Raw genomic sequence first — 22564 nt, forward strand, 5'->3', positions numbered from 1 at the left:
CTTTCATTTTCTTTTTTTTAAGGCTAGTCAAGTGAAGCAGTGGGAGTGGAGAAGGAACAAAGAAATCTGTAACCAGTTGTCATCAATTAGTTGAAAACATCACTGCACTCGGACCAGCCTATTTTTTTGTGTGGGGTTTTAAAGAAGTTATCAATGAACAGCTCAATAAATTGTTGGACACCTTTCCTATTACTATGATTATTATTTAAACACCACTGCACTTGGACCAGCCTATTTTTTGTGCAGAGTTTTAAACAAGTTGTCAATGAACAGCTTCATAAATTGTTGGACACCTTTCCTATTATTATTATCATTTATTTTTCTTTGAGATGGAGGCTTGCTCTGTCGCCCAGGCTGGAGTGCAATGGTGTGATCTCGGCTCACTGCAACCTCTGCTGCCTGGGTTCAAGCAATTCTCCTGCCTCAGCCTCCCAAGTAGCTGGGATGACAGGCGCCCACCACCATGCCCGGTTAACTTTTGTAGTTTTATTTATTTTTATTTTTTTTGAGGCGGAGTCTCACTCTTGTTGCCCAGGCTGGAGTGCAATGGCTTGATCTCGGCTCACTGCAACCTCCACCTCCAGGGTTCAAGCGATTCTCCTGCCTCAGCCTCCCAAGTAGCTGGGATGACAGGCGCCCACCACCACGCCCGGCTAATTTTTTGTATTTTTAGTAGAGATGGGGTTTCACCATGTTGGTCAGGCTTGTCTTGAACTCCCGACCTAACCTGATCCACCTGGCTCGGCCTCCCAAAATGCTGGTATTACAGGCATGAGCCACCACGCCCAGCCTAATTTTTGCAGTTTTAGTACAGAGGGGGTTTCACCATCTTGGTCAGGCTGGTCTCCAACTCCTTGAGAAGTGACAGCGTGCTGGCAGTCCTCACAGCCCTCGCTTGCTCTCGGCGCCTCCTCTGCCTGGGCTCCCACTTTGGTGGCACTTGAGGAGCCCTTCAGCCCACCGCTGCACTGTGGGAGTCCCTTTCTGGGCTGGCCAAGGCCGGAGCCGGCCCCCTCAGCTTGCAGGGAGGTGTGGAGGGAGAGGCGCGAGCGGGAACTGGGGCTGCACCCGGCGCTTGCGGGCCAGCTGGAGTTCCGGGTGGGCGTGGGCTTGGCAGGCCCCGCACTAAGAGCAGCCAGCTGGCCCTGCCGGCCCCAGGCAATGAGGGGCTTAGCACCTGGGCCAGTGGCTGCGGAGGGTGTACTGGGTCCCCCAGCAGTGCCAGCCCACCGGTGATTTCTCACTGCGCCTTAGCTGCCTTCCCGCGGGGCAGGGCTCGGGACCTGCAACCCGCCATGCCTGAGCCTCCCACCCTCTGTGGGCTCCTGTGTGGCCTGAGCCTCCCCAGTGAGCGCCGCCCCCTGCTCCATGGCACCCAGTCCCATCGACCACCCAAGGGCTGAGGAGTGTGGGCACATGGCGTGGGACTGGCAGGCAGCTCCACCTGCAGCCCTGGTGCGGGATCCACTGGGTGAAGCCAGCTGGGCTCCTGAGTCTGGTGGGGACATGGAGAACCTTTATGTCTAGCTCAGCGATTGTAAATACACCAATCAACACTCTGTATCTAGCTCACGGTTTTAAACACACCAGTCAGCACCCTGTGTCTAGCTCAGGGTTTGCGAATGCACCAATCAACACTCTGTATCTAGCTACTCTGGTGGGGCCTTGGAGAACCTTTGTGTCCATACTCTGTATCTAGCTAATCTAGTGGGGACGTGGAGAACCTTTGTGTCTAGCTCAGGGATTGTAAATGCACCAATCAGCACCCCGTCAAAACAGACCACTTGGCTCTACCAATCAGCAGGATGTGGGTGGCGCCAGATAAGAGAATAAAAGCAGGCTGCCCGAGCCAGCAGTGGCAACCCCTCTCGGGTCCCCTTCCACAGCGTGGAAGCTTTGTTCATTCACTCTTTGCAATAAATCTTGCTACTGCTTACTCTTTGGGTCCACACTGCTTTTATGAGCTGTAACACTCACTGCAAGGCCTGCAGCTTCAGTCCTGAAGCCAGCGAGACGACGAGCCCAGTGGGAGGAATGAACAACTCCAGACGCACTGCCTTAAGAGCTATAACACTCACTGTGAAGGTCTGCAGCTTCACTCCTGAGCCAGCGAGACTACAAACCCACCAGAAGGAAGAAACTCCGGACACCCCACCTTTAAGAACTGAAACACCGCGAGGGTCCGCGGCTTCATTCTTCAAGTCAGTGAGACCAAGAACCCACCAATTCCGGACACATCCTGACCTTGTGATCCACCCGCCTTGGCCTCCCAAAGTGCTGGGATTACAGACGTGAGCCACCGCGCCTGGCCTCCTATTATTTTATTAATATAAATTCCAAGGAGGAAGATAACTGCCCAAAGGGTGTCTTAAAGGCTTTGACATTTTTATGAAAGCCAAACTGTCTTCCAGAAAGGCTTGCACATATCAAGAGTTTCATTCTTGATATGGTTAATGCAAATAAATGCCTATTCCTTATATTTATTTATTTATTTTTTCTGAGGCAGCGTTTTGCTCCTGCTGCCCAGGCTGGAGTGCAGTGGCCCAATCTCGGCTTACTGCAACCTCCATCTCCCGGGTTCAAGCGATTCTCCTGCCTCAACCTCCGGAGTAGCTGGGATTACAGGCACCCGCCACCATGCCCGGCTAATTTTGTGTTTTCAGTAGAGACGGAATTTCACCATGCTGGTCAGGATGGTCTCGAACTCCTGACCTCAAATGATCCACCCACCTTGGCCTCCCCAAAGTGTTGGGATTACAGGCGTGAGCCCCTGCGCCTGGCCAATTCCTTATATCCTTATCCAGGTTTTTGGTCTTTTAAAATCTTTGTCAGTCTGCTATGTGAAAGTGGTATATTACTGTTAATTTTATTTTCAGTTTTTCTGATTTCTAGTGAGGTGCGATAATTTTTCGTATAACTATTAAATTCCCTCATATGTTATGTATGTATACACACACACACACACCCCCAGCTAGCTTATTCATGCCCTTTTTAAAATTTTTTTGAGACGGAGGTTTGCTCTGCTGCCCAGGCTGCAGTGCAGCTCCACTTGGTTCACTGCAACCTTCGCTTCCCAGGTTCAAGCAATTCTCCTGCCTCAGCCTCCCAAGTGGCTGGGATTACAGGCGCCCACCTCCATACCCAGCTAATTTTTTGTATTTTTTTTTTTTCTGTCGCCCAGGCTAGAGTGCAATGCCAGGTTGGAGTGCAATGGCGTGATCTCAGCTCACGGCAACCTCCACCTTCCGGGTTCAAGTGATTCTCTGTCAGCCTCCCAAGTAGCTGGGATTACAGGCGCTCGCCACCAAGCCCAGCTGATTTTGTATTTTTAGTAGAGACTGGGTTTCGCCAACGTTGTGCAGGCTGGTCTCGAACTCCTGACCTCAGGTGATCCACTCGCCTAGGCCTGCCAAAGTGCTGGGATTACAGGCATGAGCTACCGCATCCGGCCTAATTTTTTGTATTTTTAGTAGAAACAGGGTTTCACCAGGCTGGTCTCACACTCCTAACCTCAAGTGATCCACCCGCCTGGGTCTCCCAAAGTGCTGGGATTACAGGCGTGCACCACCACGCCTGGCTAATTTTTGTATTTTTAGTAGCGATAGGGTTTCACCATGTTGGTCAAGCTAGTCTTGAACTCCTCACCTCAGGTGAGCCGCCAGCCTCAGCCTCCCAAAGTGCTGGGATTAGAGGCGTGAGCCAGAGCCACCACTCCTAGACCAATTTTGTGTATATATATTTTTTGTTTTGTTTTTGGAGATGGAGTCTCACTCTGTTGCCCAGGCTGGAGTGCAGTGGCGAGATCTCGGCTCACTGCAAGCTCCGCCTCCCGGGTTCACGCCATTCTCCTGCCTCAACCTCCCGAGTAGCTCGGACTACAGACGCCTGCCACCACGCCCGGCTAATTTTTTTTGTATTTTTAGTAGAGACGGGGTTTCACCACGTTAGCCAGGATGGTCTCGATCTCCTGACCTCGTGATCCGCCCACCTTGGCCTCCCAAAGTGCTGAGATTACAGGCGTGAGCCACGGCGCCCGCCCTAATTTTGTTATTTTTAGTAGAGACGGGGTTTCTCCCAGTTGTTCAGGCTGGTCTAGAACTCGCGACCTCAAGTCATCCGCCCGCCCCGGCCTTCCAAAGTGCTGGGATTACAGGCGTGAGCCTCCGCGCCCGAGCTAAACCTTTTTTTTTTTTTTTTTTGAGACAGGGTCTCACTGTGTCGCCCAGGCTTGAGTGCAGTGGTGCAATCTTGGCTCACTGCAACGTATCCCTCCTGGGTTCAAGCGGTTCTCATACCTCACCCTCCCTAGTAGCTGGGACTATGGGTGCCCGCCACCACGCCCAGCTAATATGTGTATTTTTAGTAGAGAGGGGGTTTCCGCTGTGTTGGTCACCCGACCTCAGGTGATCCTCCAGCCTCAGCCTCCTGAAGTGTTGGGATTACAGGCGTGAGTCACGGCGCCCGGTCCGCCCTTAACTTTTTAAAAGAGTGGGTGTTATCTTTTTCTTAATAATTTGTAAGAGCTCTTTATATTTTATTATGCAAATAAAACATACGCTAAGGATGGTAACCGAATATAAATATTAACTTGCTTGTGATTTATTACAATTGTTCGACTTTATAGTGTCTTCTGTCACATGAAAGGCACAAATTGTGTGTCCAAGTTATCAGTTTTATCCTTGGGTTTTTTTTCTTTTGTGTCCTTTATTTTTTCTTGGTTTGATATCATGCTTACAAATAAAAGCACGAGCAGGTCCTCTACCAACACATAAGTTGCTTATACGGAAACAATGTGGTGTAGAGAAAAGAAAGTGGATCAAGCCCCTAACAGACTTGAGTTTAAATGTGGTACAGCCAAGTTGTGGCGCCCAACTTCCATATTCTGTAACGTTAAACACGTCAATGTCATCCCGTTTCCTTATCTGCAAAATAGTACCCACCCCATAGGGTGATACAAGCATTAAAATGCCTGGCACGGGCAAGGCATCCAGCAAGTGTTAATTCCCTTTCCTTTGCCCCGCAGAGGGGCATTATTAATTGCTTAAAGTGGCCAACTCCCGATAAAGATTAAAACAAAAGGTTGGGGACGGTAAATTTTGGTGAGTTTACGTTCCACCCATTTTTCAGGTATCTTTTAGAAACATTCCATTAAACTACAAACCCCATAATGCATGTACAACTACCGTAAAATTTCTACGCTACAAAGTCCTTGTGGCTTAGGGGAGGGCGAACAGGCAAATATCTTTATTTTCCACTTTCCCTCTTTGAGACAACCTCCCCCCACCTTCCCTCTAAACAAATGTGATTTTTCTTTCTCCTAGAATGCCAACTTCCCAGGTGTTAAAGTGAGGCTACGGTTATAAGGCGAAAAGGTGTCACAATTAGAGAAACAACTGTGAACACCATAATACTGATTTTTTAAAATCTCGAATGGGCTCTGTGGTTCTGATACTCTGGCTGTTGAAATAATTCACCTACTGCAGATTTAGTAGAAAGAAAAATAATTAGCACGATTATACCTAGTAGCCATTTCTACCCTCTGAGAGTCTGGGCTAGGCTCCCCGCACGTCTGCTTTCCTCCGCCGCAGGGCTCCCGTGTGCACCTCTCATGCCTGACACAGTCCGCGTTCGCACGCCACGGTGGAGCATCCCCTCAGCGTGCCCTACCGCTCCAGCGCCCGCTCGGCAGACGTTCCGCCTGCGCAGAGCTGGGCATAGGCGCCGTGGGAGCGCCGATTCACCTAGGCCCGAGCGCGGTACCCGGCTAAGGGCGTGCGCCGCAGCCTCTTCCGCAGATTGAAACTCGGAGGAGCTGCGGCGCGGCTTCGGGAGCTTAGAGCTGGGGAAGACGCTGCCGCGCGCGCCACTCGAGCCTGCGAGGCCGCTTCCCGGCGCAGCACCCCCCTCTTGCCCTCTGCGCGGCCCCACCAGTCCGGACTCCGAGGCAGCTCCGGGCGGGGGTAGGTGAGGGAGAAGGGGCTCCTCAGGGAGCGGCGGGGAATTCCCCCTTCCACCGAACGTTCCCGATTGTTCACCGTCCTCACGTCAGCAGCAGGGGGTAATCCCCGACTCCAGCTGCTCCTGACGTCACCGCGTGGAGCCACCGCCCCCCGCGCGCCCCTGCTCCGGGGCCTCCTCGAAGCCCCGCCCCCAGCCTTAGCCACGCCTTCTCCCCCTCCCCCCAGGCGCCCGACGTAGAGGGCGGAGCTTCTTTGACCGCGGCGTGAACGGTTGCTTGGGCCAGAAGGTTCTCCGGTGGAGGCCCTCTTCCTGGTGTCCCGCCCAGTAGGTTCGTTCGCACCGCTTCTTCCACACCCTTTATCCCTCCTTCTCCTCGCCCCGCCTTCCCCCCCTTCTCAACCCCTCTAGTTCCTTCCCCGCCTCGCCACTGTCCACGATCTCGCGAGACTTGGCCCAGAACATTGCGGATCGGGTCGGCGCCATTTTGGGACTGAGACTGGTTGTGGGGGAGGGAAAAGCGGCAAAAGGGGATTATTCAAAGTACCGAAAACCTTCTCCCGGGATCAGGCGCGGCGGCACCCCCAGGCCAGGGGCACCTCTGGTGGGGCAGAAGGTAACACCGTCCTCTAGGCTCCACGCCCGAGCCCGGGGGAGGAGGGGAGTGCCCGTGTCCGTGTTGGGGTTTGAGGGGTCGGGAGCCGCGTTGGTGGCGCGAGGTGTGAGGCTGCCCGCCGACGGAGGGGCGGCGAGAAGCAAGGAGTGAGAGGGGAGGGAGGCGCAGATAGGTCCCTCTAGCTATTGACTCGGCCCGGGTGGAGCGGAGGTGGTGGTTGTGAGGAGGGGGTGGGTGGTTTACCCCCGGCGGCTTGGTTGGGGGGTGTTTGGCGTTTGGCGGAGGCTGGGAGCGAGTCCGACGCCCTCCGTGCTCGGCCTGCCTTCCCCCGGCCTCTCGCACACGCCCGCCTGCTTTTGCACCACTACCCCTCTCAGGGCTGAGGGAGTCGAGGCCGAGTTGTGGCCTTCGGCGGTTTCTTCAGCAGCGCCTCAGCTTTCCCCGCCTCTCCCAGGTCCGTGGCACTTGCCGTGGACTGGGGCGAAGGCTACTTTGTTCCTCCAAGTCCTGTGGGGTCTGAGGGGACATGTGCTTTTTTGGGAGAGAACCATTCTTTGGTTTACGAAAAGGGCCCTGTACCTTCCACCCCCTCAGTTTTGGGAGAAACCTGTTTTCTTAATTCAAGGAAGTAGAAACCTACACCTTCAAGCCCTTTGCTCCCTCAGAAGTGGGGAAGTCTCCTCGGGAGAATTTAAGAAGTGGGTTTGCCCTACTTCTAGTTCACCTTTCTGGCCTTACTGGGGGGAATATGCCTCCTCTAGTAGACGTTCTGATTTGGAGGGAGCCTCTTTCTCTTTACACTTACCTCTGAGTTACATTTGCTAATGCTCCGTGGCAGCACACCTGTCTTCGCTTTCCTTGGTCCATCGAAGAGGGTTGGAGATCTTTTGTAAGATATGTGCCAATTTCATAGTTTTAACATTTATTCAAGAAGTATAAGAAGGTTTGCTTATATAATTCCCCAGTATGGGATGTGCACCCCTTCCCAGGTGAAATCTGTCCTTGCCCTCCATAATACCGTCACCTACCGTTTTTCCCTCCCTCTACTCCGATGTCTTGTTCATTCAGTAGACTTTTATCGGGTGCTTGCTTGGGTAAGCCCTTTTCCAGGCTCCTGTAGGGTTATATAGAAGTGATTTTCTCTCCAGAGGTTGACTTTTTAAGTTGGGGATTGATTTTTTTAGCTCGAAATCAAAACTCAGTATATAATTTTTTTTATAACTTTTACAGGTGATTGAATTACTCAGATACGAAGATCATCTTCTAGGTTTTGTGTAAAAGGCCCCGGATATTTTAAGTGGCCATTTTGGATTTACAGTGTTTTTGGATAATTTTGCCCCAGAAGTTTATTAAAATCGGCAAGAATCGTCTGTGAAGTGAATTGATAGTAGTGAACAATTCAGCAAGCTACTTAAAAAAGACCCAGGCAGCATTTCTTCAGTATTTTGGTTCAAACGGATTATATAACTGGTTACAGTATTTCAGCTGGTGGTAATTTTTGCCTCCCCTTCCCCCACCCCGTTGTTGGGGTTCTTCAGCCGAAACTGAGAGACGTTGATTTGTGTACTGAGTAGTTTCAGCAGTTTCAAATGACTGAGTATTGCTGAAGTTTCATGGCAGTTTATTTTTACCTTTATTGAAAGTTTTAGGAATTTTTGACTTCAGCTCTTTCGTGTCACATTGGGACACTTTTTCTGAATGAAGACATTGAAAGAATACAGAGTTTTTTTCCTTTTATCTTTTATTTACGTGGAAATTTAAGATGTTGCAGTTTTCCGGCAGCATGGTAGTATTGAGATAGCTATGTGTGTCTCTGTATATGCTAATGTTTAGGAATGCTCTTCAGATGTGAAATTTTCTTTTTGTTTTTGCTTTTTGGCTCGTAAATTGGATATTTCATCTGGAGTGGACAAGTACAACAGTGGCAAGTACATGGAATAATAAAGAAGACTTTGATCTTAAATCTAAAGAACTTGGCTAATTCGGGAGATAGCCATATGAAAACTTTAAAACAGAAGTATGGGTAGCTGACTTGAAGTAACTCTATGTCAAATAGTCATAGGTTAAGTATCTTCAAAGAACTTCGATATTATTTCAGAGGATACAAAATAAAAATACAAACTGGAAAACAAAGATTACAGAGAAAAAACCAACACCTTCCTGTGCAGTCCTGTTGGAATTTGTAAGTACTATTATGGTGAGCAAATCAAATGTTCATTTGTAAACTGTAGTGAGAGTCGAGTTTATCCTATGTTATTCTTGGAAGCCTTTCAGTTTCTTGCAGTAATACTGCTTGGTTTCAGTTTCCTTGACAGTCTGAAAACAACTGTTAACCATTGTCTGAGTAAACTGAAATTCAGAAAAAACGTTTAAGGCTTAGGAATTTTTCAGATTCAAACCGTCCTAAGCTACAAGTTTTTGTGCTTTTTAAGTAAAAAGCTAAATTCATATGGCCAGTATATATTGCCTTAGGCTTTGAAGATTCATTCATAGTGGTAGAAAGGTAGGAAAAAATGCAACAAATAATTCACCACGTGTCTTCCTAGCCAGTTTACATTCTAAATGCGTGTGCCTTGATAGCCAGTTGACTTTCCAAATGTGAGTTTAGACTGCATTCCAAATGCAGTTTAGTGTTGCATTTGGAGTTACATAGTTTGGTTATATTACAGGTAGTAGTACTTAATGTATTTCATGACCTAGCTTGTTTTAAGGCATAGCTGTTCCTAACATATTAATGCGTTATAGAAATTAAGTTTTTGAAATAGTTTTGTTGAAATGGTTTTGTATTTCAAATTATTTCTTTACTTTCAAAAAGAGGGTATTACCAGGACCAGAAGCTCAGAGGAACTGAGCAAGCTGAAATAAGAACCTTTAAAATAACTTAAGAAAATATGAGTATACATTTTTTTTTTCACTCAAGAGGTTATGCTGGCCTAAGTTTATAGGCAAAGCTTTTTTTTTAAAAGTTGTGAATTATTAATTGCTATAATAGAAATAGTTTTGACAGTTGGGAGAGTTATCTTTTAATGTTTGTATTTTTCAGGATTAAACGGTGTTTTTAGTTACCATTAGTTAATACATTTAATTTTTGAGTGAATCATAGGCATTTAGTGTTTTTTAAAGAGATACACTAAAATTTAATTTTTTTCCTCTTTGACTAATGACAAAATTTAATTTTTAGGCAATTAATATTGGTGAACGCATGAGTATAACTAAAATTAGAGGCTATTTCAATTAATTGTCTTTCTGAGACGAAAAACTAATTTTTTTTTTGAGACCGAGTTTCGCTCTTGTTGCTTAGGATGGAGTGCAATGGCATGATTTTGGCTCACTGCAGCCTCTGCCTCCCGGGTTCAAGCGATTCTCCTGCTTCAGCCTCCCAAGTAGCTGGGATTACAGGTGCCTGCCACCACGCTCCGCTAATTTTTTTTTTTTTTTTTTTTTTTAGTAGAGACCCGGGTTTTCACCTTGTTGGTCAGGCTGGCCTCGAACTGTTGACCTCAGGTGATCCTCGCACCTTGGCTTCCCAAAGTGCTGGGATTATAGGCCTGAGTCCACGCGCCCGGGTGAGATGGCAATTTTTGGACCCTTTACCAAGATGGCCTAACATAATAACTTGTCAGTTGCTTATTTTGAACCAATTTTTTTTTTTTTTTGCCTTAAACTGTTGAATCCTGCTAGCTTCCATAGAGTGAAAGTGGTAGTAAATGTAAAATAGAGAGTTTTTCTTCTCTGAAATTGATATTAGAGAGTTCAGTAATTCCCTTTGTCATAATAGACTAGGTTATATGTGTTTTCTCTGTCAGACCTGTGTGTAGTAATTCTAATTGAGTGTCTACCTTGATTTATAAAATTGGTGAGAACATTCCACACCCTTTCACTTGGGAGAGCCTGTATTTTGTTCATTCCTCAATTCAATGACTTTTCAAGTTACTTAAGAATATGCATCTTAAATATGATTAAGTCGAACTGGAGTCAAACGATCATTCTTCCTAGAAAACTACATAATATTTATTATTCGTGATTTTTTTTTTTTTTTTGAGACGGACTCTTGTTCTGTCGAGTGCCCAGGCTAGAGTGCAGTGGCGCAATCTCGGCTCACTACAACCTCTGCCTCCTGGGTTCAAGAGATTCTGCCTTAGCCTCCCAAGTAGCTTGGATTACAGGTGCCCACCATCACGCCCGGCTAATTTTTTGTATTTTTAGTAGGGACGGGGTTTCACCATGTTGGTCAGGCTGGCCTTGAACTCCTGACCTCAGGTGATTTGCCCGCCTCCACTTCCCAAAGTGCTGGGATTACAGGCGTGAGCCACTGCGTCCAGCCTTGTTTTCTTCTAAATTGCCATTACTGATATTGTTACTCTAAGCAGTAGTGTCAGGATAAAGATTATTCCAGAGATCAGAGTTTTTAACAATTAACTTTAATCTGTGAATAGTCTGTAACATTTATCAACTTTGCTTACAGCAGTTCTTCAAGGACAGATTTACTTGAACGTTTTGATAGATATTTTCAGTATTTTATTTTCTGGAGATGGAAATAAATAGTTCCACCTGTTGGTAATTGGAACTATTGCTGGACTGTTGCTTTTCCCCAGAAGTTACACCACTTTTCCTTTTTTCTTTTCTTTATATTTTCCTTTTTTCTCTCTTTCTAAACTGTAGGTCTAAAAATAATAATCATAGTGGCTAACATTTATAGAGGATGATGGTGTCATATGTTTTGCTGTGTAATTTATGTGGCATATTTTAACTAATAATCCCGTGAGGAAAGTACTATTATAGTCACTGTGGTACTGATGAGGAAATTAGGATTTAGGGAGGCTGAGATTGGGAGAAAGTTACTTTGTTAGAATTGTAATCTTGACCAAATAAATGTTCAAGCAGTCTGACTCCAGAGCACATACTCAGCACTATGCCATACTTACACTGCCTTCTTGGGGATTTTACTTCACTAATTCATTTATTTGAACATTATCTTTGATATTTTTTTCTTTTCATGTACTGCTTCTCTTTGGTTGATGTTGATTACAGACTGCTAATGGAGTTTGGAAATAAACTAAGAGATACTACTGTTTTGCTGTTTGCAGTAACTATTTGGGTGATATCTTTGGTTAGCTAAAATTAAGTGTCTGTGTGTGTCTGTGTGTTTGAGACAGGGTCTTGCTCTCTCACCCAGATTGGAGTGTAATGGCACGATTGTAGCTCAGGCAACCTCGAACTCCTGGGGTCAAGGGTTCCTCCTGCCTTGGCCTCCCAAAGTGCTGGGATTATAGGCCTGAGCCACAGTGCCTGGCCTTGTATTTTTCTTTCACCCATAGCCTGTTTCTGCAGGCATGGAGCTAAATGCATAGCTTTGTTTTACCTTGTCTCTTGTTTTTTGTTTTTTTTTGGGTTTTTTTGAAACAGAGTTTCGCACTTGTTGCCGAGGCTGGAGTGCAATGGCGTGATCTTGGCTCACTGCAACCTCTGCCTCGCTGGTTCAAGCGATTCTCCTGCTTCCTCAGTCTCCTGAGTAGCTGGGATTACCGGCATGTGCCACCAGGCCTGGCTAATACTGTATTTTTAGAAGACGGGATTTCACCATGTTGGTCAGGCTGTTCTCAAAACTCCTGACTTCAGATGTCTGCCCACCTCTGCCTCCCAATATGCTGGGTTTATGGGTGTGAGCCAGTGGGCCCGGCCCCTTGTCTCTGTTTTTGAATTGAAATAGTTACTTGGGTTTTTGTGCTTGAAGCTGCTGATATGTTAAAATTGAGGAAGGGAGGAGTAATGGAGAAAGAACAGGAAGAGTGAGCAGGAAAAAAAAAACTGGGGAGAGTTACAAGAAAGGGATAATTGAGGAGGACTTCTAATCTGAAAGTAAAATAAGCAAGTGAGGATAGATTTTAAAACCAGGCCAGATTATTTAACTTTTTTTTCTGAGACGAAGTTTTGCTGTCACCCAGGCTGGAATGCAGTGGCACAATCTCCGCTCACTGTGACATCCGCATCCCGGGTTCAAGTGATTCTTATGCCTCAGCCTCCCAAGTAGCTGAGATTACAGGTCCCCGCTGCCACACCCAGCTAATTTTTTGTATTTTTTGTAGAGATGGGGTTTTGTCATGTTGGCCAGGCTGGTCGCGAACTCTTGACCTCAGGTCAGGTGATCACCTGCCTCAGCCTCCCAAAGTGCTGGGATTATAGGCGTGAGCCACTGCACCTGGTCAGATTATTTAACTTTGTTTAACCAAACCATCTTTTCTGTTTCTCTTTTGATAAAAATGTTTATCAAACGTTTAGGTAACAATGTTTAGATCAATGTTTACATCAATGTTTAGAACAATGTTTAGGTAACAGTTTAGATCCAGGTAAGGTAGTGATGTAGAAAAAGGGTCATGGCTGAGGGTTTGGAAGGGAAGTTGGTTTAGGATATGGAATATCTAGAAAAATTGTGAAGTGTAATACAGATGTAAAGATTTTTTGGGGGATTTTGTTTTGAGACAGAGTCTGGCTCTGTCACTCATGCTGGAGTGCAATGGCACAATTTCAGCTCATTGCAACTTCCGCCTCCCGGGTCCAAGCGATTTTCCTGCCTCAGCCTCTCAAAGTAGCTGGGATTACAGGTGCCCACCACCACACCCAGCTAATTTTTGGATTTTTAGTAGAGATGGGGTTTCCCCATGTTGGCCAGGCTGGTCTCCAACTCCTGATCTCAGGTGATCCACCCACCTCAACAAATTTAAATATGGCTTTAAAATATAATTTGAAAACTGAAGTAAGAATTAAAGGAGGCCAGGCACAGTGGCTCATGCCTGTAATCCCAACAGTTTGGGAGGCCAAGGCAGGAGGAACACTTGAGATTAGGAGTTTGAGACTAGCCTGGGAAACATAACAAGACTCTATCTCTACAAAACATAAAAAAAATTAGCTGAGCATGGTGACATGTGCCTGTAGTCCTAGCTACTTGGAAGGCTGAGGCAGGAGGACTGCTTGAGCCTAGGAAGTCAAGATGGCAGTGAGCGGTGATTGCACCACTGTGCTCCAGTCTGGGTTAGAGAGTGACACCCTGCCTCAAAAACGAATAAGAATTAAAGAGAAAAGGCCGGACGCCTTGGAATTTTTGGCGCTGTGATCGTGACACTGCACTCTAGCTTGGGGTGACAAAACAAGACTGTCTCAGAAAAAAAAAGAACCTCTGACATACAAAATACTATTTAAAAAAGGGGTGAGGGGGCAGGGCATGGTGGCTTATGCCCATTATCCTGACACTTTGGGAGCCTGAGGCACAAGGCTCACTGGAGCCCAGGAGTTTGAAACCAGCCTAGGGAACATTAAAAAAAAAAAGGGGGGGGGTGCGGGGGCAGGGAATACATCTCTTTTCAAACTCCTGACCTCAGGTGTTCCACCCGCCTCGGCCTCCCAAAGTGCTGGAATTACAGGTGTGAGCCACCATGCCCGGCCGAGCAGTGGTTTCTGAGAATTCTTTGAAATTGATAATTTTATGGGCATTTCAATGCATTTTTCTGGAAAGTAGGTCCATTACCTTCAACAGAAATGTTGAAAAACAAAATGTTAATAGTTACTGGTAAACTGTTTTGTAGTTGTGACTCTGTTTTTCAGTTTTTACCTGCTTGCTTTTCCCATTTTGTCAGCTGTCCCACCCATCAGAATAGTTAACAGATTTGCTGTATAACCCTGCAAATAATTGCTAGTTTCTGCATCTTTTTATGTACAAGATAATGTCACTTGGTTTCTTGTTCTTTAGTTATTATTTTGTTCACAGCTTGGTGGGTGCAGTGCTTTTGGTCTTTCCATTTTCTTCCCTTTAATTATTTTATTAATTTTTTGAGACGGAGTCTCCCTCTTGCCCAGGCTGGAGTGCGGTGGCATGATGTTGGCTCACTGCAACCTCCGCCTCCCGGGCTGAAGCGCTTCTTCTGCCTCAGCCTCCCTAGTAGCTGAGATTACAGGCACCTGCCATCAGGCCCGGCTAAGTTTTCTATTTTTATTAGAGATGGAGTTTCACCATGTTGGCCAGGCTGGTCTTGAACTCCTGATCTGAAGTGATCTGCCCACCTCAGCCTCCCAAAGTGCTGGGATTATGGCCATGAGCCTCTGTGCCTGGCCTTTTTTTTTTTTTTTTTTTGAGATGGAGTCTCACTCTGTCGCCCAGGCTAGGGTGCAGTGGCGCGATATCGGTTCACTGCAACCTCCAACTCCCGGGTTCAAGTGATTCTCCTGCCTCAGCCTCATGAGTAGCTGGGATTATAGGCGCCTGGCACCATACTTAGCTAATTTTTGTATTTTTAGTAGAGATGAGGTTTCACCATGTTGGCCAGGCTAGTCTTGAACTCCTGATCCACCTGCCTTGTGATCCACCCCCCTCGGCCTCCCAAAGTGCTGGGATTACAGGCGTGAGCCACCGCACCCGGCTTCTTCTCTTTAATTCTTATTTGAGACAAGGTGTTACTCTGCCACCCAGGCTGGAGTGCAGTGGTGCAATCACGGCTCACTGCCATCTCGACCTCCTAGGCTCAAGCAGTCCTCCTGCCTCAGCCTCCCAAGTAGCTAGGACTACAGGCGCATGTCATCATGCTCGGCTAATTTTTTTATGTTTTTTAGAGATAGAGTCTTGTTATGTTTCCCAGGCTAGTCTCAAACTCCTAATCTCAAGTGTTCCTCCTGTCTTGGCCTCCCAAACTGTTGGGATTACAGGCATGAGCCACTGCGCTTGGCCCCTTTTAATTCTTAATTCAGTTTTCAAAATATATTTTAAAGCCATATTTAAATTTTTTTCCTACACTTTTTATGCAGAAATAAGTTTTTAAAACTCTTAGTTGCCAGGCATGGTGGCTCATGCCTGTAATCCCAGCACTTTGGGAGGCTGAAGTGGGTGGATCACCTGAGGTCAGGAGTTCAAGACCAGCCTGTCCAACATGGCGAAACCCCGTCTCTAATAAAAATACAAAAAATTAGCTGGGCATGGTGGCACATGCCTGTAATCCCAGCTACTTGAGAGGCTGAGGCAGGAGAATCGCTTGAACCCAGGAGGCAGAGGTTGCAGTGAGCCGAGATCATGCCATTTCATTCCAGCCTGGGTGACAAGAGTAAAAACTCTGTCTCTAAATAAATAAAAACATACATATATACATACATATGTACAACTTTTTAAGTTATTCTTTCTCCGAAACTGAGAATCTGGGCTTGGCTTGTGGCTCATACCTGTAATCCAGCACAGAAAATTTAGAAATTAGCCCAGGTCAGTAGTGCGCCTTGTAGTGCCAGCTACTTGGGAGGCTGAGGTGGGAGGGTCACTTGAGTCCTGGAATTTAAGATGGCAGTGAGCTATGATTGTACCACTGCACTCTAGCCTGTGCACCAAACGAGAACCCCCCCATCTCAAAAAAAAATTACGATGAAAGTGTAGTATAAGGGAAATACTGTTCTATGCTTTTGTATTAAAATTAACATTTCAAGAGTTGATAGCTAATATTTTTTAATATGGGGGGGATATGAATTCTTTTTTTTTTTTTTTTTTTGGGAGACAGGGTCTCACTCTGTCACCCAGGCTGGAGGGCAGTAGTGCCATCACAGTTCACTGCAGCCTGGACCTCCTAGACACAGGTGATCCTTTCTTTCACATCAGCCTTCTAAGTAGCTGGGACCACAGGTGAGTGCTGCCATGTTCAGCGAATTTTTTGTTTTTTGTAGAGATGGGGTTCTGCCATGTCTCAGAATTTTGGAAGGCTGAGGCTGGTGGATCGCTTGAATCCAGGAATTTGAGACCAGCCTGGCCAACATGGTGAAACCCTGTCTTTACTAAAAATACAAAAATTAGCCGGGCATGGTGGTGTGTACCTGTAATCTCAATTACTGGGAAGCTGAGGCAGGAGAATCACTTGAACCTGGGAGATGGAGGTTGCAGTGAGCCGAGATTGTGCCACTGCAGTCCAGCTTGGGTGACAGATTGAGACACTGTCTCAAGGGGAAAAAAAATTAAGTTTATTGGGGTTTAATGTACATAACTTTGTTAGTCTGTTTTTGTGTTGCTTTGAAGAAATACCTGAGACTGGATAATTTATAGAGAAAAATGGTTTTATTGGCTCTTGGTTCAGCAGGCTGTGTAGGAAGCTTGGTAGTGGCAGCTGCTTGGCTTCTGGTGAGGCCTCAGGGAGCTTACAATAATGGCATAGCTGGAGCAGGCATGTCACATGGCAAGAGAGAGCAGGAGTGAGGGGGGAGGTGCCACACACTCTTTAAACAGCTCTCTGGTGAACTATCAGCAAGAACTCATCACCAAGGGGTTGGTGCTAAGCCATTCAGGAGGGATCTGCTTGCACAGTTCAACACCTGGCACTAGGTGCCTCCTTCAACATTGGGTATCACGTTGGATGTCTCATGGGACAGACATCCAAACTGCATCAATAACAAGAAAATTCTTTAAAGTGTATACAGTTGTGTAACTGCACAATCAGAATATAGAATATTTTCATCACCCCAAAAAGTTACCTTGTGTCCTCACCCATCATCCTCAGTCCCTGTAAAGTCCCAGTCTGTTTAGTATCGAAGTCCTTTCGTATTGGATATTTTCTGGAATGTCAAAGTAATTATACAGTGGATTAGCTTTTCATGCATGTTGTTTCATGTATTGTAGTTGATCTTTTTATTTCATTTTACTTATTAACTCCCTGTGGGGACATCTTAGTTGATTTTTATTATTGCTAAATAGTATTTTCTTGTGTGGTTATACCACAATTTGTTTATCCGTTCTCTCGTTCAGAGACATTTTGTTTGTTTCCAATTTTTGGCTGTTGCAAATAAAGTGAATAGGAACACTTGTGCATAGGACTTGGTGTGGACTTAAGTTTTCATTTCTCATATGAAAATCCCTAGCAGAACTGCCCGGGTCATGTGAATTGTGTGCCTTCCTACCAGCAATGCGTGTTAGTTGTTATCACCGGCCCTCTTTAAAATTTGTTTTTGGCAACCATCTTTGGTTAGTTTTTTTTTTTTTTTTTAAAGACAGAGTTTCGCTTTTGTTGCCCAGGCGGGAGTGCAATGGCACGATCTCGGCTCACTGCAACCTCCGCCTACCGGGTTTAAGTGATTCTCCTGTCTCAGCGTCTGAGTAGCTGGGATTACAGGCACATGCCACCATGCCCGGCTAATTTTTGTATTTTTAGTAGAAACGGTTTCATCATATTGGTCAGGCTGGTCTGGAACTCCTGACCTCAGATGATCCGCCCGCCTCAGCCTCTTACAGTGCTGGGATTACAGGCTTGAGCCACTGTGCCTCGCTGGTTATGTCTTTTAAATTTTAACCATTGTGTATAGTTGGAATTAGCATTATGTCTTTAATTTGCATTTCCCTAATAATGATGCATCTTTCCGTGTGTTTTGGTTAAGTGTCTGTTCAAATATTTTGCCTGTTTAAAAAAAAACTGGGGCCCGAGCATGGTGCCTCATGCCTGTAATGCCAGCACTTTGGGAGGCCGAGGTGGGCAGATCGCTTGAGCCCAGGAGTTTGAGACCAGCCTGGGCAACATGGTGAAACCCTGTCTTTACAAAAAGTATAAAAGTAAGCCTGGCACAGTGGTGTGCCCCCCTGCAGTCCCAGCTACTCCGGAGGCTTGAGCCCAGGAGGTAGAGGTTGCAGTGAGTGGAGATGACACCATTACACTCCAGCCTGGATGATGAGAGTGAACCTTGTCTTTAAAAAAAAAAAAAAAAAATTGGGTTGTCGTAACGAATTGTGAGAATTCTTCATGTATTTTGGATACATGTTTTGCAAATAATTTCTCTCAGACTGTGGTTTATTTTCATTTTCTTGATATAGTGTCTTTTGAAGAGCAAAAATTTTAAATACTGAAATAAAATGCCTGGTGGCTCATGCCTTTAATCTCAGTACTTTAGGAGGCTGAGGCTGGAGAATCCTTTTATGCCGAAAGTTCAAGACCAGCCTGGGCAACACACTAAGACGCTTATTCTCCAAAAAAGTTAAATTAAGTGGGCATGGTGGCATACCTCAGCTACTTGAGAGACCGAGGTGGCAGGTTTGCTTGAGCCCAGGAGTTCAAGGCTGTAGTGAGCTATGATTGCGGCACTGCACTCTGGTCTGGGTGACAGAGCGGGACCTTGCCTCTGTTAAAAAAAAATTTTTTTTTTTCTTTCATGGTTTGTGCTTTTGTGTCCTAAGAAATCATTGCCTAACCCAAGGTCATAGGGTTTTCTCCTGTCTTGTAGAAGTTTTGTAATTTCCTTCTTACCTTTTAGGTCTTTGATTCATTTTGAAATTTTTGCATGTGGTGTGATAAAAAGATGTTCAATTTTTGGGGGGTGGGGTACACAGGGTCTTGCTCTGTCACCGAGGCTGGAGTGCAGTGGTGTAATTACAGCTCCCTGCAGCTTTGACTTCCTGGGCTGGAATGATCTTCCTACCTCAACCTCTTGAGTAGTTGAGACTACAGGTGTGTGCCACCACACCTGGCTAATTTTTAAATTTTTTTTGTGGAAACGGAGTCTGACTGTGTTGCCCAGACTAGTCTCAAATTACTGGACTCATGGGATCGTCCTGCATTGGCCTCCCAAAGTATTGGGATTACAGGCGAGAGCCACTGTGACCACCCCCCATTTTTTTCCGTGTAAATGTCCAGTTGTGCAAGTTTCGTTTGTTGAAAAGATTTTGTTTCCCATTGAATCACCTTGAAATTTCTGTGATGAAAATCAAATTGCGTGTGTCTATTTCTGGACTCATTGAGAGAGAGAAGTGTGTGTGTGTGTGTGTGTGTGTGTGTGTGTATGTATGTATGTGTATGTATTATGCTAATTCCATGGAATGCTAGTCCATAAATAAAATAGTATTTGATTTTTTTTTTCTGTTTTAACATTGAATGTCTTACATTTTCTAAAATATTTTATAGGAAATTTGGAGCAACAGGGAAATTGTTTTTGTGGGTGTGTGAAGTAAGACCTGTTGCAAAATAATGTCATCTTAAATTCGTATATCAATCTTCTTTTAAGTGGCTTGGAATGTTAGATATCTAATTCATACTTGAGCATACTTAGAAAATGACAACATTTCTATACTGGAAATGAGAAAGTAGGATGTAAAAGTATCAACTTATTTACTATGATATATTATCTCAACAGTGGATTTGGGACTCTTCTCTCTCGAGTGCTAATTATGTGCTAGAGATTTCCTTTGCCTCAGGAAATGTTTGAGTGCCTATGGTATCGTTGGTGCTGGGGAATTTCTAGTGAACAAGGCAAAAATGTAAGATTCCTCTGTCCATATAGTTTGTTGTGAAGTTCTGTGAATACAGAATAAAAAGAGTCCTTGAATTTGAATTAATGGTTTCATGCCATCTGTTACATTATATAATAGCTATGTGATATTGGCCAACATAGTCTTTATGACTTAATTCTTGCTCTATAAAATAGTGCCTTACAGAGTTGTTGTTATTAAAGTCAAGTGAAATAATGAATGCTAAATGCTTTAAAATTGTAAAATAATACAGACAATGGTGTTGTGGCTGGTCACAGGTGGTAGTGGTTGAAGACCGTATCATATGATCAACCAGGAGGGAGAGATTATGAATTGGAGGACATAGGTAAGTATAAATTGAAGGGACAGAAGCAGCAGAAACTAGATATATATATATGTATAATGTATTTGTGTATATGTTATATATATGTGTATATATATGTATATATGACAGATTTAAAATTATCGAGCCTGGGCTTGGTGGCTCATGCCTGTAATCTCAGCACTTTGGGAGGCTGAGGCGGGTGGATCACTTGAGGTCAGGAGTTTGAGACCAGCCTGGTCAACACAGCGAAACCCGATCTCTACCAAAAAATACAAAAATTAGCCAGGCATGATTGTGCACGCCTGTAGTCCCAGCTACACAGGAGGCTAAGGCGAGAGAATCGCTTCATCTCAGGAAGTGGAAGTTGCAGAGAGCTGAGATCACACCACTGCACTCCAGCCTGGGCGAAAGAATGAGACTCTGTCTCAAAAAAAAAAAAAAAAAAAAAAAAAAATTGTTGAAGCACATGCATTCCACTCTTGGGATAATACTTGTGTAATTTGTGATATGATACCATAGCTTTAAAAGGTATATTTATGCAAATGATCTCGTTTAAATTTCCAGTTCAGATCTTCTCCCCACATTCCAGGCTTATAACTTAACTGCCGTCTTGACTTCTCTACGTGTAAAATTTAACGTTCAGTGCTACGCTCAGGCTGGACGTGGAGGCTCACGCCTATAATCCCAGCACTTTGGAAAGCTGAGGCGGGTGGATTGCTCGGGAGTTTGCGACCAGCCTGGGCAGCATGGTGAAATCCTGTCTCTACTTAAAAAAAAATACAGAAATTAGCTGGGCATGGTGGTGGGTGCCTGTAATCCCAGCTACTCGGGAGGCTGAGGCACGAGAATTGCTTAAACACGGCAGGCGGAGGTTGTAGTGAGCCGAGATTGTGGCACTGCACTCCAGCCTGGGCGACAGAGCGAGACATCGTCTCAAAAAAAAATAAAAGGCAAACTACAGTCTTACTTCCTAGCCCCATACTCTCTCTCCTTTCTCATCTCATTATGGCTCCAACAGCTACCTATTTATTCAAGCTAAAACACGTGGGAATCATCTTTGGATTTCTTCTTTCTCCCCATCTAATCCATTAGCAAATTATGTGTTCTACCTTCAAAATCTCTTGAATGTATTCATTTATATCCCACTGCTACTAGACTTGTACAAGCCTCTTTCTGTCTTGCCTCCCTCCCTCCCTCCCTCCTTCCTTCCCTCCTTCCTTCCTTTTGTTTCCCTCTTGTTGCCCAGGCTGGAGTACAATGGTGTGATCTTGGCTCACTGCAACCTCTGCCTCCCAAGTAGCTGGGATTACAGGCATGCACCACCATACCCGGCTAATTTTTTTTTTTTTTTCTTTTGGAAGACAGTCTTGCTCTGTCCCCCAGGCTGGAATGTAGTGCCACTATCTCGGCTCACTGTAACTTCCACTTCCCAGTTCAGGTGATTCTCATGCCTCAGTCTACTGAGTAGCTGGGATTACAGGTGCCTGCCACCGTCCCCAGCTAATTTTTGTATTTTTAGTAGAGATGGGGCTTTGTCATGTTGGCCAGGCTGGTCTTGACCTCCTGACCTCAGGTGATCTGCCCACCTAGGCCTCCCAAAGTGTTGGGATTATAGGCGTGAGCCACCATGCCCAGCCCAGCTAATTTTGTATTTTTAGTAGAGACAGGGTTTTACTATGTTGGACAGGCAGGTCTCGAACTCCTGGCCTGAGGTGATCCACCCACCTTGGCCTCCCAAAGTGCTGGGATTACAGGCCTGAGCCACTGTGCTTGGCCCGCTTTCTTTTTTCAGTTGAACTACTGTAGTAGCCTTTTAACTTTATTCCTGTACCATTGTGTACTCTAGTTCACTGTTCACAGAGCAGAGTGATCCTTTAAAAATGATATTCAAGATTGTGTCATTATTGTGCTTAAAACCCTTTAATGTTTTTCCATTGGATCTAAAAATAACATGCATACTCTATAGCCTGCAAGGATCTGCATTGTTTATTTGTTCCCTCTGCTTCTCTGGAACCTTGCTTACTTACTGGCCCATTGGCCTTCTTTCTCTTACCTGAACACAGGAGACATTTTTCTTTATATTTGTTCCCTCCTCTCTGTTCTTCCCTTGTCCGCTCAATTTTAGCTCAAACCTAACCTCCTCTGAGATTTTCTAACCATTCTGTGTAAAGTGGGCCACTCTATTCAATACTCTGATTTCTCTTATTATTCTATATTATTTCACTTAAAGCACAGCCTATAATTATCTTGTTTACTCTGTGCCCATCTTTATCACAGAAGCTCTTTGAGAGCAGGGACCTTGTCTCATTTGTTTACTGTTGTAGTCTCAGTGCACTTATTTGCACAGTAAAAGAACTATTAACATCTATAAATAATTTAGCCTTACTTTTTTTGGGGGGGGGGATTGGTTGTATATGGTTGT

At 45.3% G+C, this 22564-nt stretch overlaps 1 protein-coding gene across 9 annotated transcripts in view; it reads left to right on the top strand.

The window, feature by feature from the left end:
• Positions 1 to 4205: 4205 nt before the first annotated feature.
• The window catches only part of GPBP1 (GC-rich promoter binding protein 1), an 86326-nt gene continuing 67967 nt past the window's right edge, over positions 4206 to 22564 (top strand). For 2 of the 9 annotated variants that reach the window (XM_024246758.3, XM_024246759.3), the window contains exons 1-2: positions 4206 to 6289; positions 7805 to 8756. The gene's annotated coding sequence lies outside the window, so the exon portion shown is untranslated. 9 annotated transcript variants of the gene reach the window in all.

Source organism: Pongo abelii, chromosome 4 (assembly GCF_028885655.2).
Source record: "Pongo abelii isolate AG06213 chromosome 4, NHGRI_mPonAbe1-v2.0_pri, whole genome shotgun sequence".
Taxonomy (NCBI): Eukaryota; Metazoa; Chordata; class Mammalia; order Primates; family Hominidae; genus Pongo; species Pongo abelii.